This window comes from Aristolochia californica, unplaced genomic scaffold, assembly GCF_029961685.1.
Source record: "Aristolochia californica isolate CCGP_79_NKW_82.1479 unplaced genomic scaffold, dmAriCali1.0.hap1 SCAF_2, whole genome shotgun sequence".
Lineage (NCBI taxonomy): Eukaryota > Viridiplantae > Streptophyta > Magnoliopsida > Piperales > Aristolochiaceae > Aristolochia > Aristolochia californica.
The window spans coordinates 11,438,843-11,454,017 of NW_027181881.1; the positions used below are offsets into that span (position 1 = coordinate 11,438,843).

The following is a 15,175-nucleotide window of genomic DNA, read 5'->3' on the forward strand; positions in this document are numbered from 1 at the left end:
CATTAGAATCAATAAAATTGTGAGATCTGATTTGTTTTCATCATTCAATTTATATTTTGAGTATTAGATGGTCTTCTGTAATTTTTTTCAAGATTGTCTCGTTTAATCACTAGAAGGCCTATTAGTTTATTACTTGTTGCAATCTACTGTTGGGTTAGATGTCAAATCCGTAATTATTTGATCCCACTAACTTGTAAAGCAATTGAGATTTGATGATTTGCTGCATCAGGAATTATTAGATCTTAAGAAGAATGTTGGACTAAATTAAATGCAGCCGCTTGTGTTTGTGTTGTTTAGTTTCATCGATCTCTCTAATTCTTAAGGATGTGACTAGATTAAACCTTTAGCACTTGTCATGGGTTGTTTAGTAGTTAGGGCTAATTGGATCACTTGTTTTCTAATTAACTACAACTAAGGAGAGATAGGAAGATAGTTCCAATGGTGAATACTCAAGTGTGAATTGATATATGCTTGCATCGATGATCAGTTGTAAAATTTCGATGGTGGATGTTGACTTTGACCAAGGTTTGTTCATTTGATTGATTTTGATCCTTTAATTTGAACTATTTCTTAGTTGTTTTTATTAAAAGTGTTTTCATTATACTCGACTCCCCCCCCCCCCCCCCCCATCCTTGTTCGCAGAGCATAAAATTAGACTAATCGCTCTTCGTGGGAACGATCCTTACTCCCACTGCTACATATATTTTTAGGAGTATAGGTTTTAGTTTTGGTTGTCTGCAACAACACACCAAATTTTGGCGTCGTTGCTGGGGATTGATTCTAATTGATTTTTATGCTTCATGTGATCCTTATTTCGTTCTTGAAATTTTTGAAAAAAAATTCCTGATTTATTTTTCATGTTTTATTAGAGTTCCCTTGATTGTTTATGATATCTCGATCTTCTAATCAAGGTTATTTACGATGCGATCCAATAATAGAGAGAACTTTGTGCAAGTTAAAAAACTTGGAGGAATTCTGAAGAGAACAATCTAGCTCTTGATTCCCCATTTGATAGCGAATCTGATTTAGAGGAGGAGGAAGTCATGGCTGAAAATCAAACTTTACAAGAGCTTGTAGCCCTTGATTTGAATCAACAACCCTTATGCATAATGTACCCTACTTTAGATGCTACTACTATATTTGAATTAAAATCTGGACTAATACCTCTCTTGCCCATTTTTTATGGTCTTTTAGGTGAAGATCCTCACAAGCATCTAAAGGAGTTTCAAGTGGTATGCAACCCACAAGGGGTAACTGAAGAGCAAATTAAATTACGAGCCTTTCCGCTTTCTTTAAAGGATTCGGCTCAGGATTGGCTCTATTATCTACCCTCTGGGAGTATTACCACATGGGACGAGATGAAGAGATTGTTTTTGGAGAAATATTTTCCAGCTTCAAGGGCGATCAACATTCGGAAAGAAATTTGTGGTGTAAGGCAGCATAACGGACAGACCCTACACGAATACTGGGAACATTTTAAGAAATTATGTCCAAGCTGCCCCCATCATCAGATTAGTGAGTAACTTCTTATCCAGTATATCTATGAGGATCTTCTTATCAGAGCTAGATGGTTCTGGTCCACTTGGGTTAGGTTTCGTCCGCCCCTGGTCCACTGATTCTTAAACGGCTAGTCTTTTCGGGTTATATTGGCTAGGTATCTGACTAAGAACTCTGAAGTTAAGTGGGCGAGAGTATTCCTAGATGCCATGCTAGGCGTTTGACATGGTATCAGAGCTGGGCACCACGTTCCGCTTTCGAATCCCGCGAGGAGCTGTAAGGAGCGGGAACAGTGGGTGTCAAAGCTAGGTGGTTCCGGTCCACCTGGGTTAGGTTTTGTCCACCCCTGGTCCACTGATGAGTTAGGTACTTGGCTTTCCGCACCTTAAACGGTTAGTCTTTTTAGGTTGTATTGGCTAGGTATCTGACTAAGAACTCTGAAGTTAAGCGAGTTTGGGCGAGAGTAGTCCTAAGATGGGTGACCTCCTGGGAAGTTGCTAGGCGTTGGACACTTCTACCTACTAATAGGAGCATGATTGATGCTGCTACTGGAGGAGCTTTGGTGGATAAAACTCCTGGGCCACGAGAAACTTGATTGTAAATATGGCGGACAATTCTCAACAATTTGGCACTAGGCTTGACCTTCCATCTAAGAACGTTAATGAGGTAAATATTTCCTCCCTTGAACAACAAATTGTGAGTCTAACTTTTCTTGTTCGTCAAATGGATGTAGGTAATATGCAAACGGTGAAGGCTTGTGGGATTTGTTCAGTAGTAGGGCATCCAACCGATATGTGCCCAACTCTTCGAGAGGAGCCAACTGAGCAAGTGAATATGGTGTGGTTTTCTTGGACAACCGCAAAAGAAGTATGATCCCTATTCGAATACGTATAACATGGGATGGAGGGATCACCCCAACCTTAGTTATGGGAATCCACAAGTTAATCAGCCAGTGACTCTAAATCACCCAAGTTACCAGCAATATAAGCAACCATATCCCCCTAGACAACAACCAGACCAAACTTCCAATTCTAGTATTTTTTAGGAGATATTGTTAAGTCTCTTGCCACTAATACTTTGCAATTTCAATAGGAGATGAAACAATTTCAACAAGAGGCAAGGGCCAGTATGTTACGATCCTGGATCTAACACATCGATTCATAAGGAAGAAGAAGAGCAAGCCAAAGGGAAGATTGATTACCTTAGATTCGTTAAGGAGAACGCACACCCCTGAGCTCGTTGAGGAGAACTCAAAACCCTTGTTTACTCTAAATCAATACTTGTTTTTTCTCATTACTCTTACCTCTTAAATAGGGTTCACCCTTACAACGTTCAAGATAAAATATTACAAAAAATACCCTTGTGGCTTACTAATTCTTTAACTGAAATAAAATAAAGTAAAGTAAAGAAAAAAATTAATTAGACTCTAAATAACTTAGCAATGTTATTGTATGCATAACATTACACCCCCTTGGAGAAAGGGTTTGTCCTGAAGCTTGAAGGTAGGTTTTGCTTGCCGAACGTCTTCACCTATTCCTAAGTAGCATCTGTGGTCTCTGTGTCAGCCCTTTGGACGATAAAACAGGAGCATTCCAGCCGAGAAGCAAATTTTTTTTTTTGAACACTGCCAACATCACTTGTTGTAGCACACCCAACGGTTAAGCAACCAAACAACAAGTTGAACTATTACCTGCTCCATTCTGGCAACTTCTGCTTTTACATTAACAACCCATGTGTGATCTGCCCCAACGGTTGCCTCATTGGCAAAATGCAGTATGTCCCCAATAACCTCATTAACCTGATTGAGCTGATTCCTAATTATTGCTGGCTGCCCAAGTTTATCCAGTGGTCCTTCACTTGTTTGTGCATATATTGGTGCTATGGCGCTACAAAAAATAAAAAACAAGGCAGAGGGTCCAATAGTCTTGTCAACCAATTGGCATTGTGGATGATCTTTTAGCATATCAACCAGACTATGTTGGTGGTCTGACTTGGCAGCAGCAATGGTGATGGAATTGGGTTGAGAAGTTAGTGCAAAGACCACCCAGTGATGTAGAGAAATTTGTGTTCCATTTTCAGGCAAAACAGTCATCATACTGCCCATTATCATGTTGATCACAAGCTTCATTTTAGCTCCATTACTAATCTCTCCCAATGGAAAGATTTCTTCCCCATGACAACGAAATCAGGAACTGCTTCCTCATACAACGCTTTCTCTCCAGCATCAAGGCTGACAAGCTGGCCATCTTCAGATGGTTTTTTTACGAATCAATGATGACCAGGTGACAACCTTAGGATGAACACCATCTGAGACCGTGTCTTCTTGTATTTCCCATGCTAATTGCCACATTGTGGCCTCGGCAGAAACCTTTATAATTGTGGTATAGGGGATGACATGTAATCTGCAAGCCATAACTAATCCTACTTCCTCATAATTGTCTTGTGCCCTCACTACACTCCCAACTATACAATAGGCATGTAGGAGGATGGTAGACGTCGCCAGATCAGTAGGGACATGTAATATTGGCATTTAATTGTAGAGATGCATTGCATAGGGCAAATGACGTCCATTCACATTCATGAGGCTTAACTTAATAAAATTTTGCACAAAGCTTCCATACCTGATGATGTTCTCACAAGTAGCAACATACTTCTGCTGTTGAAGTCTTTTCTCCAGCCGCAGACCAATATGGTTTAGGCCTGTGTTGGTAGCAGCAACGTTGCTGTATTTCTGCTGAGAGGACTCACAAAGAGCAATTAGTGCTCTCTAGTGAAATTCTGTAGCAGCAGCAGGGAAGTTGGCATTCATTGTATCGGCAAGTTGAAGCCTTCCCATTGAACTCGAGTGCAAAATTTCCTCTGCACCTCTCATCTCAATTTGCAGCACTGTTTTGTAGACAGCAGTCAAAAGGACAGTTGCCCCAACGTGATGACCAGTAACACCCTTTGTTGAATACAATGATAAAGCCCCTGAACTTGATAAGTCCTGCTCATTTGCATCTTTTCTATCAGTTTTTATTTTCTGCTGTTGTCGCCCTTTCTGCACTGTCACAGCAGCAGCAAATTTAAAAGTTGTCATCCACTCAGTCGTCATGTATCCCTCTGAGCATGCCAACATATATCTGCACTGCAACAGCAGCAGCAAAAAAAAATTGACTGTAGCCATCCCACACTTTGCATATACATCCAGATTTTCTGAATTAACAGCACCTGTTTCATTATGCACAGCTTCTTCAAAATTCTTACTGTCAGTTTTCATCTTCTGCACACAAGCCCCACTGCCAACATGTTTGGAACAGAATTTGAATTTTTTTAAAGTGACTGATATAGACATCAAGGCAGGAGCATGCTTGGTCTTGCAATAATGGCAAGCATCTAAACAACCAACAGTAATTAGAAGTCTCAATAAATTTGTGCTTTCTCACCCTTGGAAGGTCAAGTGCTGGCCATGTCTTCCTGGTCAAGAGTCGTACTTCATGACCCTTGAGTGACTCCTTCAAGTCTCTACATCATTGAGACTCACATACAGCCACTACAGTAATATGATTAGGCTTTACCCCATCAAGCTTAACACTCTCCACAGGGCACATTGCCCTGAAATGTTTTATTCTTGTTAAAACTGCACTGTCAATTGTTTTGTCAGGTGCATCCCCACCTTGACAGGCCCATGGAGGATTTAGAACTACAATTACAGAAAGGCGTTCTGTAGGATCTGCCCGGGAATTGATTCTGTTCTCATGAACAACACTATAATTCATCACCCCTAGCATATTCTCTACCATTTACAGAAAACCCAAACTACTAAGCATAGAATTCCAGTACTCCCCCTTTCTTCCAGGCATTTCATCAAACAATTGCCCGGCCTCTTCCATTTTCATTATCTCATCTGGATTAGCTCCAACCAGTCTATCTACTTGAGCCCTTGCCCTCAGCAGCAGAAACAGAATATTCTGGTAATTCAACGGTAGCTCTTCGAAATATGGATTCATGGCCACAGACGGCACGTACCAGGAAGCTGTAAAATGAACAACGACAGGGCACCCTTGATTATTAGCTTGGCCTATGAAAAAATCCTAAAAATCGTTCCCATCTCGCATTTTAGACACAAAAGCCTGAATTTCGTCAAAATTGGAGTAATCTCTCTGTTGCTCTGCTTCACGGAACAGAAAACCCCCGTCCCAAAAATTCAAGCAGCGTTCTTTATGGCTTGGGGGCTTGAAGCGCGCTACTTTGGCTTGTGCGCAAGAAGCGGTCGTCGTCCGGCGGCCGTCTACTAAGCGAAGAACCGCTCGCTGCCTTTTCTTCGCGAATAAGATGTGCAGGTAGCCTAGGAGAAGAGAAGCAACCTACCCTCGCCTACCGCTGATCAGCCCATTTGAGCCCCATCAACCCCATGGGATATGCGTTTTGACATAAAAATCGAGGGCATTTCAGAAGCTTACCCCCAACTTTCTTCTTGTCGATTCTCACAGGTCCTGATTTCTCCGCCTGCTGTCGACGCCATGTCTTCCACTGTGGTTCCCTTTTCTCCCGTCCCCCTTTCTCCCATGTTCTCCTAGCCTTGCCGGCTGTCAGAATGAGGGACCCCGACAACTGTCTGAAGAGGTGGGGAAAAAACTTCTTGGGCTTCTTGGGGTAGCTTTTTTGGGAGGACGAAGAAGAAATTGGAACCGTGGCGTGTGCGAGGACAGCTTTAATCCCGTGGCCTTTCTTACCGTCCGAGACAGCGTACGCTCGAGCGACTTTAGGTTGTATGACTTTCTGTTTTACGGCAGAAAAATGTCTCTAAATATTAATGGAAGATTCACATATGCCGCTTCTAATGCTAAACACTTTGTTAGTATTTCTTCCAATGGATCGTACATGGCAAGCCATTTTCGGGACGAAGAATAGCTCATTGTGTTCCCATTCTGATACCAGTTATTACGATCATACTTAACCCAGGATCATAATAATACTCTCACCGTTATGAGCCAACGTTCATGGCGGCCCACTCTAGCAACCTGGACCGCCTTTTTGTGCTACATAGGTCTCTAGATCGCCCCCTCCGATTCGAACTATCAACCATGGTATAGCTCTGATAGCAAATTTTAAGTACCTGGCCAATATTATCCAAAAGACCAGCCTAGTAGGGAGAGGAAAGGAAAATACTCAACCCAGGATCATAACAATATTCCTACCGTTATGAGCCACGCCTTTATGTGCAACACATGTCTCTAGGTCGCCCCTTCCGGGATTTGAACTCGGGACGGCGGTATAACTCTGATACTAAATGTTAAACACCTAGCCAATACTACCCAAAAGACAGACCTGGTAGGTAGCGGAAAGCCAAACACTTTACCCATGATCATAACAATACTCCCACCGTTATGAGTCGACGTCCACGATGGCCTACTCTAGCGACACTGGCCCGACACACTTTTTGAACTTACCAGTAATTTTAATCTGGCCTCTAGGTCGCCTCCTCTGGGATTTGAACTTGTAACAGCGGTATAGCTCTGATACCAAATATTAAGCACCTAGCCAATACTACCCAAAAGACCATCTTGGTAGGTAGCGGAAAGCCAAGTACTTAACCCTAGAATCATAATAATACTCCCACCGTTATAAGCTGATTTCCATGGCGGCCCACTCTAGCACCCGAACCGCCTTTTTTGAGCTACATAGGTACTCCTACCGTTATGAGCCAACGTCCACGATGACCCACTTTAGCGACCCAAACCGCCTTTATGTGCAACACATGTCTCTAGGGCGCCCCCTCCGGGATTCGAACTCGGGACGGCGGTATAACTCTGATACCAAATGTTAAACACCTAGCCAATACTACTCAAAAGACAGACCTGGTAGGTAGCAGAAAGCCAAACACTTTACCCATGATCATAACAATACTCCCACCGTTATGAGCCGATGTCCACGATGGCCTACTCTAGCGACACTGGCCCGACACACTTTTTGAACTTACCAGTAATTTTAATCTGGCCTCTAGGTCGCCCCCTCTGGGATTTGAACTTGTAACAGCGGTATAGCTCTGATACCAAATATTAAGCACCTAGCTAATACTACCCAAAAGACCATCCTGGTAGGTAGCGAAAAGCCAAGTACTTAACCCTAGAATCATAACAATACTCCCACCGTTATAAGCTGATTTCCATGGCGGCTCACTCTAGCACCCGGACCGCCTTTTTTGAGCTACATAGGTCTCTAGGTCACCCCCTCTGGGATTCAAACTCGCAACCACGGTATAGCTCTGATACTAAATGTTAAGCGCCTAGCCAATACTATCCAAAAGACCGGCCTAGTAGGTAGCGGAAAGCCAAGTACTCAACCTAGTATCATAACACCTGGATCTAACACAACGATTTGTAGGGAAGAAGAAGAGAAAGAAGAAAATCAAGCCGAAGGGAAGCTTGATTACCCTAGGTTGGTTAAGGAGAACGCACACCCCTGATCTCGTTGAGGAGAACTCAAAACCCTTGTTTACTCTAAATCAATACTTATTTTTTCTCATTACTCTTACCCCTTAAATAGGGTTCACCCTTACAAGGTTCAAGATAAAATATTACAAAAATACCCTTGTGGCCTATTAATTCTTTAACTGAAATAAAATAAAGTAAATTAAAAAAAATAATTAATTAGACTCTAAATAACTTAGCAATGTTATTGCGTGCATAACACAATATTCAAAGTTTGGACAATCAGATGGGCCAGATAGCAACCGCAATTAGTCAGCTAGAGGTGCAAAGTTTGGGGAAATTACCCTCTCAAACGGTAGTAAATCCAAGAGAAAATGCAAGTGCAATCGTTTTGAAAAGTGGTAAAGAAGTTGAGATTTCGGTAAAGGCAACTCCTACATCGTCGGACCAAGAAAAGGAGATAAACGTTGTTGCAGACAGGAAAATTCCCAGCGTAAGTCTCCACCTCTTTTTTATTATAAACAAGTTCCTCCTTTTCCTCAGGGTTTGGCAGATTCTAGAAAAGATGAGCAAAATAAAGATTTAAATGAGACTTTCCCTAGATGTGAGGAAAATATTCCACTTTTAGATGCTATTAAACAAGTGCCTCATTATGCTAAATTCTTGAAAGAACTGTGCACAATTAAGAAGAAACAAAAACTTAAAGGATGTGAGAAGGTGAGAGTAAGGGAGAATATTTATGCAATTATTCAAAGAAAATTACCTACAAAGTGCAAAGATCCATGTATATTTACTATCCCTTGTACGCTTGGTAACACCAGATTTGAGAAGGCCATGATAGATTTAGGAGCTTCAATTAATGTCATGCCATATTCTATATATGCTTCTTTGAAACTTGGACGTTTGTGTTGTGATTCAATTGGCTGATAGATCTAATTCTTATCCTAAGGGTGTAGTTAAGGATGTTCTTGTGCAAGTTAATGATTTGATTTTCCCTGCTAATTTCTATGTGCTTGATATGAAAAAGGGTGACCAAACTGCTCCTATTTTGTTAGGAAGACCATTCTTAAAGACATCCAAGACTAAGATAGATGTTCATAGTGGCACACTTACCATGGAATTTTAAGTTTAACATTTATGATGCCATGAAATATCCTGATGATGATAATCCTGTTTATTCTATTGATATGATTGATTCTTTTGCACAGGAAGTTTTTGAACTTGATGGAAAAGATGAATTGGAAGTTTCCATTAGTAAGCATCTTGAGAAAGAGAATGAGTTAGCCTTGAGTCCTAATTTGTAGGGAACTTTTGCAGCATTGAATGATATTCGACAGTTATAGTAGTCAGGTAATGTTCTTTATATTGCATTACCAGTTTCTAATGAGAGGCCTTTACCCTCTATTTTGTAGGCTCCCACTTCAGATTTGAAGCCTCTCCCATGTCACCTCAAGTACGTGTTCCTTGGAGATGGAGGAACGCTACCTATGATCATCTCCAGTAAAATTAGTGCACCGCAACAAGAAAAGCTTGTGCACGTCCTTAAGGAACATAAGATGGCTATTGGTTGGACAATTGCAGATATTAAAGGAATTAGCCTATCTACATGCATGAATTATATCTTACTTGAAGAGGGAGCAAAGCCTTCTCATCAACGGCAAAGAAGATTGAACCCGCCCATGATGGATGTAGTGAAGAAGGAGATCCTCAAACTTCTTGAAGTTGGAGTGATTTATCCTATTTTGGATAGCACATGAGTCAACCGAGTTCAAGTGGTTCCTAAAAAGATAGGAATAACTGTTGTGAAAAATCAGAATGATGAGTTAGTTCCTACCCCTGTTCAAAATGGGTAGTGGGTTTGTATAGATTATAGAAAATTAAATGCTATAACCTGCAAGGACTACTTCCCTTTGCTTTTTATTGATCAAATGGTTGAAAGGTTAGCTGGTCATTCTTACTATTGTTTTCTTGATGGTTATTCAGGTTATTTACAGATTGCAATTGCTCCGAAGGATTAAGAAAAGATGACTTTTACATGCCCATTTGGGACTTTTGCATATCGTCGCATGCCCTTTGGCCTTTGCAATGCTCCAACCACTTTCCAAAGGTGTATGGTTAGCATATTTTCAGATTATATTGAGCATATCATAGAAGTCTTTATGGATGATTTCACAGTTTATGGAAACTCCTTTGATACTTGTTTGCATAACCATACACTTGTTCTTCAAATATGCATAGAAACTAACCTTGTGTTAAATTCTGAAAAATGTCATTTTATGGTTGAACAAGGCATATTTTTGGGTCATGTTATTTCAACTAGTGAAATTGAGGTAGACAAAGCTACATTGTTATTATTCAATCTTTACCTTATCACACTAGTGTGCTAGAAGTTTGTTCTTTTCTTGGACATGCAGGTTTCTACCACAAATTCATCAAGGATTTCTCCAAAATAGCATTACCCCTGTGCAAGTTATTACAAAAGGATGTGGATTTTGTTCAATGAGGAGTGCAAAAAGGCATTTGACAAGCTGACGGAACTGGTGACTTCTGCCCTAGTTATCCAACCCCTTGGCTGGAACATTCCTTTTGAGATAATGTGCGACGCAAGTGATTATGTAGTAGGCGCAGTTTTGGGTCAAAGAATTGGAAAAGCATCTCATGCCATTTATTATGCTTCCAGAACTTTGAATTATGTCCAGAGAAATTATTATACCACTGAAAAAGAACTTTGAGTTGTTGTTTTCGCTTTAGAAAAGTTTCGATCTTATTTGCTTGGTACTAAAGTCATTGTTTACTCTGATCATGCAGCTCTCCATTATTTTATGACAAAGAAAGAGGCAAAACAAAGACTAATTAGATGGATACTTCCCTTGAGTGAATTTGATTAGGAGATCAAACACATAAGAGGGACAGAAAATCATGTCGCATATCATATTAGTCATTTAGTTCATGTGCAGGATGAACTTTAGTTGCAGGAAATTGTTGAGGGCTCAATAGCACACCAAGTCACCCAAAGGAGGTGGCAATGACTCATTGAGTTCATTACTTTTAAATTTCATATTTTATATTGTTTTAAGTATATTTTTTCATTAATTATGTAATGAGCAAGGACGCAGGGGCAGAATTGTCAGTTTTAGCCCTAAAATGTTGTGGACTCAATAGCACACCGAGTCACACAACGAAGAAGACAACAACAACTCACTCAATAGGATTTAATTCTTATAATTCTTTGAGTAGGATTTATTTCTTATATTGTTTTAAGTAGGAGTTATTTCTAATTACTTTATATGTAAGGGCATTATGGGGAATTATTGTAACCCTAACCCTAAAACTCCTTATTTAAGGGATAGGTATGAATGAAATAGGTAAGTTTTGAGATTTTAGAATAACCTAGTCTAAATAGGTTGAGATCACCTCTTGATCTCGAGTTTAGGGTTTACTCCAAAAATCCAACCTATCCTTCACCCTCCATTGCCATCCATCTTCACCCAAATTCATCCACCATCATCCCTACTAAGAAAAGGAGCTTCCTGCCCCTTTTCCAAGCCCAAAGAGGAGGTCTATCCTCCCTCTCGGCAGCAGCAGCAAGAGAGGCCCAATTCCTCACTTACCAAGCAGCAAAGTGAGGATTTTTATCCTCAAATCTTGAGCAAATCCTGGTGCAACGTGGGAGCTGATCATAGCATCAAAAAAGAGGTATTAATCTATCCCAAACTCGTGTTTCAAGTTATTTAAGAAAGAAGGATTGCATTCTTAGCTAGAGCAGCAACAAAGAGGGCTAAACCCTTTTTGCCGTGACCAAGAAAAGAGAACACCTTGCTCTAGCAAGGTCAGCATTGTTGTGGGGTCTTCCACCTAGCACAACAACTCGGTAGGACCCTCAAAAGAGGATCTTTCCACCTGGCCAAGCACTGGTTAAGGGGGAATACTCATACACAGACCCTTGACGTGAAGTGAGTAAATTCTGAGTGCTGGATTCACAAATCCCACGCCGTGTTACTCGATCCATGACCTGGGACCGTAACAACTTGGTATCAGAGCAGGGTAACATGGGGGATCATATCAGCAATGAAAAAATCCAAATCAGGATACAAAAGATAGAAGATAGCCTTGAAACAGCACAACCAGTGTTGGGAAAGGTTTGTGGTTTGGAAGAAGAGATGAGCCGAATCATTAGCATGTTACAGGAGTTGAGGACAGAGAGACATCAGAGTCTAGAGGTGTGAGAGGTTGATCAACCATATCACAGAAGAGGGGAGCAGTGGCCTGGGCGCACTGTTGTCCAAGCACCTCAGCATGGAGGCACAATCCCAAGGTACACCAAGTTAGAGTTTCCCTCTTTCAATGGTTCTGTGGATACCGTAATTTGGTTGCATAGATGTGAAAAAAAAAATTTGAACCAAGGGACTACTGAATGGGATAAGGTGCAACTAGCCTCTTTCCATATGACAGATGAAGCCATGTTATGGGTGACTCAAGTAGAGAAAGAGAGACCGGGAATGACTTGGGGCGAATTTAAAAATCTATGCACAGTTAGATTTGGGCCTCCCGCCAACAGCAACCGCTTGGGAGAGTTAGTCCTATTGAGACAAACGGGTTCGGTGGAACACTATCAAAAACTCTTCCAGGAAAAGTTGGCTCGTGCTGGAGAGAGGGTATTGGTTGACCAGCAGGCCTCCTTATTCACAGCAGGTCTCAATGAGTATTTACGGCTAGAGGTAGAACTCCTTATGCCCACAGATCTAGCTCATGCCATGAATATGGCCCGAGCAATGGAACAACGACAACAGTTGCAGCAACGTAAGCCGAGTTGGTCGAGTGAGAGGAACACTTCCTCCACGTGGCAAGGGCACGAGTATAATTCATCTCAGGGAGCATCTATAGTAGCACCATCCAGACACACTCCGACTACGACTCGGGTAGCCGATCCCCGCCCTGGTAATTCCCTACCGAGCTTTATAAAAAAATTGACGAGTGCGGAGATGGCAGAAAGGCGGTCCAAAAATCTCTGTTATAACTGCGATGGTAGTATTGGGTCGGACACCAATGTAAACGATTATTTTGGCTCGAGATGGAGGATTCAGAGGATCCAGAGGAACCAGAGGATATTATCGAGGAAGAACCACCAGAGATATCCTTGCATGCTATTACTGGGAAGAAATCGCCTACTACAATGCAAGTCCGAGCTCATGTCATCGACCAAGAACTGGTAGGACTAGTCGACTCGGGGAGTATACACAATTTTCAGAGTTTGACAGCCGCACAGCATCTTCAGCTCCAGATACACACTCATCCGACAGCCACCGTCTCAGTGGCCAATTGCGAGAAGGTCCCTAGCTATGGGATTAGTAAGCCGGTAACTTTTTCCATTGGATTTACTTCATTTAATGCGGAATTTTTTGTTATTCCCCTAGCGGGATTTGATATGGTTTTATGCATTAAATGGTTACAAACATTGAGGCCCATTCTATGGGACTTTTCGGTTTTAACCATGAGCTTTGATTTGGCCGGAAGTCGGGTGCTCTTATAGGGCTGTCAGGTGAACAGGGCCCACCGCATACACACTTTGCAAACACAGGATCAGCCTGACAGTACTAGTGATGGTCTGGTTGAGGAGTTCTATGACCTCTTCCAGGAGCCTTCGGGGTTGCCTCCCATGAGGCACTGTGACCACAGGATCTGTTTGAAACCAGGTTCTGAGGTAGTGGTCGTGCGACCATACCGTTACCCACACCTTCAGAAGGACGAGATAGAGCGTCAGTGCCATGAGATGTTGAAACAGGGTCTTATTCGTCCCAGCCGCTCCTCGTTCTCTTCACCCGTCTTACTTGTGAAGAAACATGATGGGACATGGAGGTTTTACGTGGATTATCGGGAGTTGAACGTGCAGACAATAAAAGACAAGTTCCCGATTCCGGTAGTGGATGAGCTTCTGGATGAGTTACATGGGTCGTGGTTATTCACTAAACTCGACCTCCGTTCGGGATACCATCAAGTCCGGAGGCACCCCTCTGATATCGAGAAGATGGCGTTCCGCACGCACCATGGCCACTTTGAGTTCGTTGTCATGCCGTTCGGGTTATCCAATGCACCCTCCACTTTTCAAGCTTTGATGAACGAGGTATTTAGCCCCTATCTTCGAAAATTTGTTCTTGTATTTTTCGATGATATTTTGATATATAGCAAGTCGGTTGAGGAGCACTCGGCACATTTGAGGATTGGTTTTGACTTTTTAAGAGCACATCAGCTCTATTTGAAACACTCCAAGTGTTCTTTTGCGGCTTCACATGTGGGATATCTGGGACACATTATCTCACATGAGGGGGTTACGATGGATCCCGAGAAGATCCGAGCTATTCACGAGTGGCCGCAAACCACATTCGTGTTCTGCATTACGGGGTTTTCTGGGTCTTGTAGGCTACTACCACAAATTTATTCAGAACTATGGGCCAGTGGCAGCACCATTGACGAGTTTACTCAAGAAAAATTCCTTTATTTGGAATGAGGGGGCCACCACGTCATTTGTGCTACTCAAAGCTGCCCTCGCATCCGCTCCAGTATTACAACTTCCCAACTTCGACGAATTGTTCGTGGTAGAGTGCGACGCTTCGGGCGTGCATCCTATTGCTTATTTTAGCAGACAGTTGGCAGTCCGTCATCACAAACTGGCAACCTATGAGCGCGAATTGATTGGGTTGGCCAAAGCGGTCCAACATTGGAGGCCTTATCTATGGGGCCGGGCTTTTCTCATATGCACGGATCACTACAGCCTTAAATTCTTACTAGAACAACATTTGACGATGTCGCCACAGCAGCACTGGATCAGTAAGTTGTTGGGGTTTGACTTCTCGGTGGAGTATCGTGCGGGGAGATTAAATAAGGTGGCAGATGCCTTGTCACGGTGTTTTGAAGATCAGCAGTCGGTCTATTCTATCAGCCAGCCTAGATTTCTCATTATGGACTTGGTGCGAGAAGCACATGCTACTAACCCTGCACTGCAGGAACTGCATCAGCAGATCTCAGAAGGGACAATGAATGTGAAGTGGTCCATCCAGGATTCACTTATTTATTATAAGCATCGAATTTTCCTTCCACCTGAGTTAGAGTTGATTCCAGCTATTCTCTCGGCCTACCACGATAGTACACACGAGGGGATCCAGAAGACCTGGCACAGAATTCGAGCTGATTTTTACTGGCAAGCCATGAAACCCTCTATTGCGACTTATGTGGGCGACTGTCAGGTATGCCAGCGCAACAAAGCCGAG

The 15,175-nt window shown here is 42.2% G+C and overlaps 1 pseudogene; it reads left to right on the forward strand.

Annotated features, from left to right (window-relative positions):
* The first annotated feature begins 1,043 nt into the window (after positions 1–1,043).
* LOC137954874 (uncharacterized) lies at positions 1,044–9,214 on the forward strand (annotated as a pseudogene).
* The last annotated feature ends 5,961 nt before the right edge of the window (positions 9,215–15,175 follow it).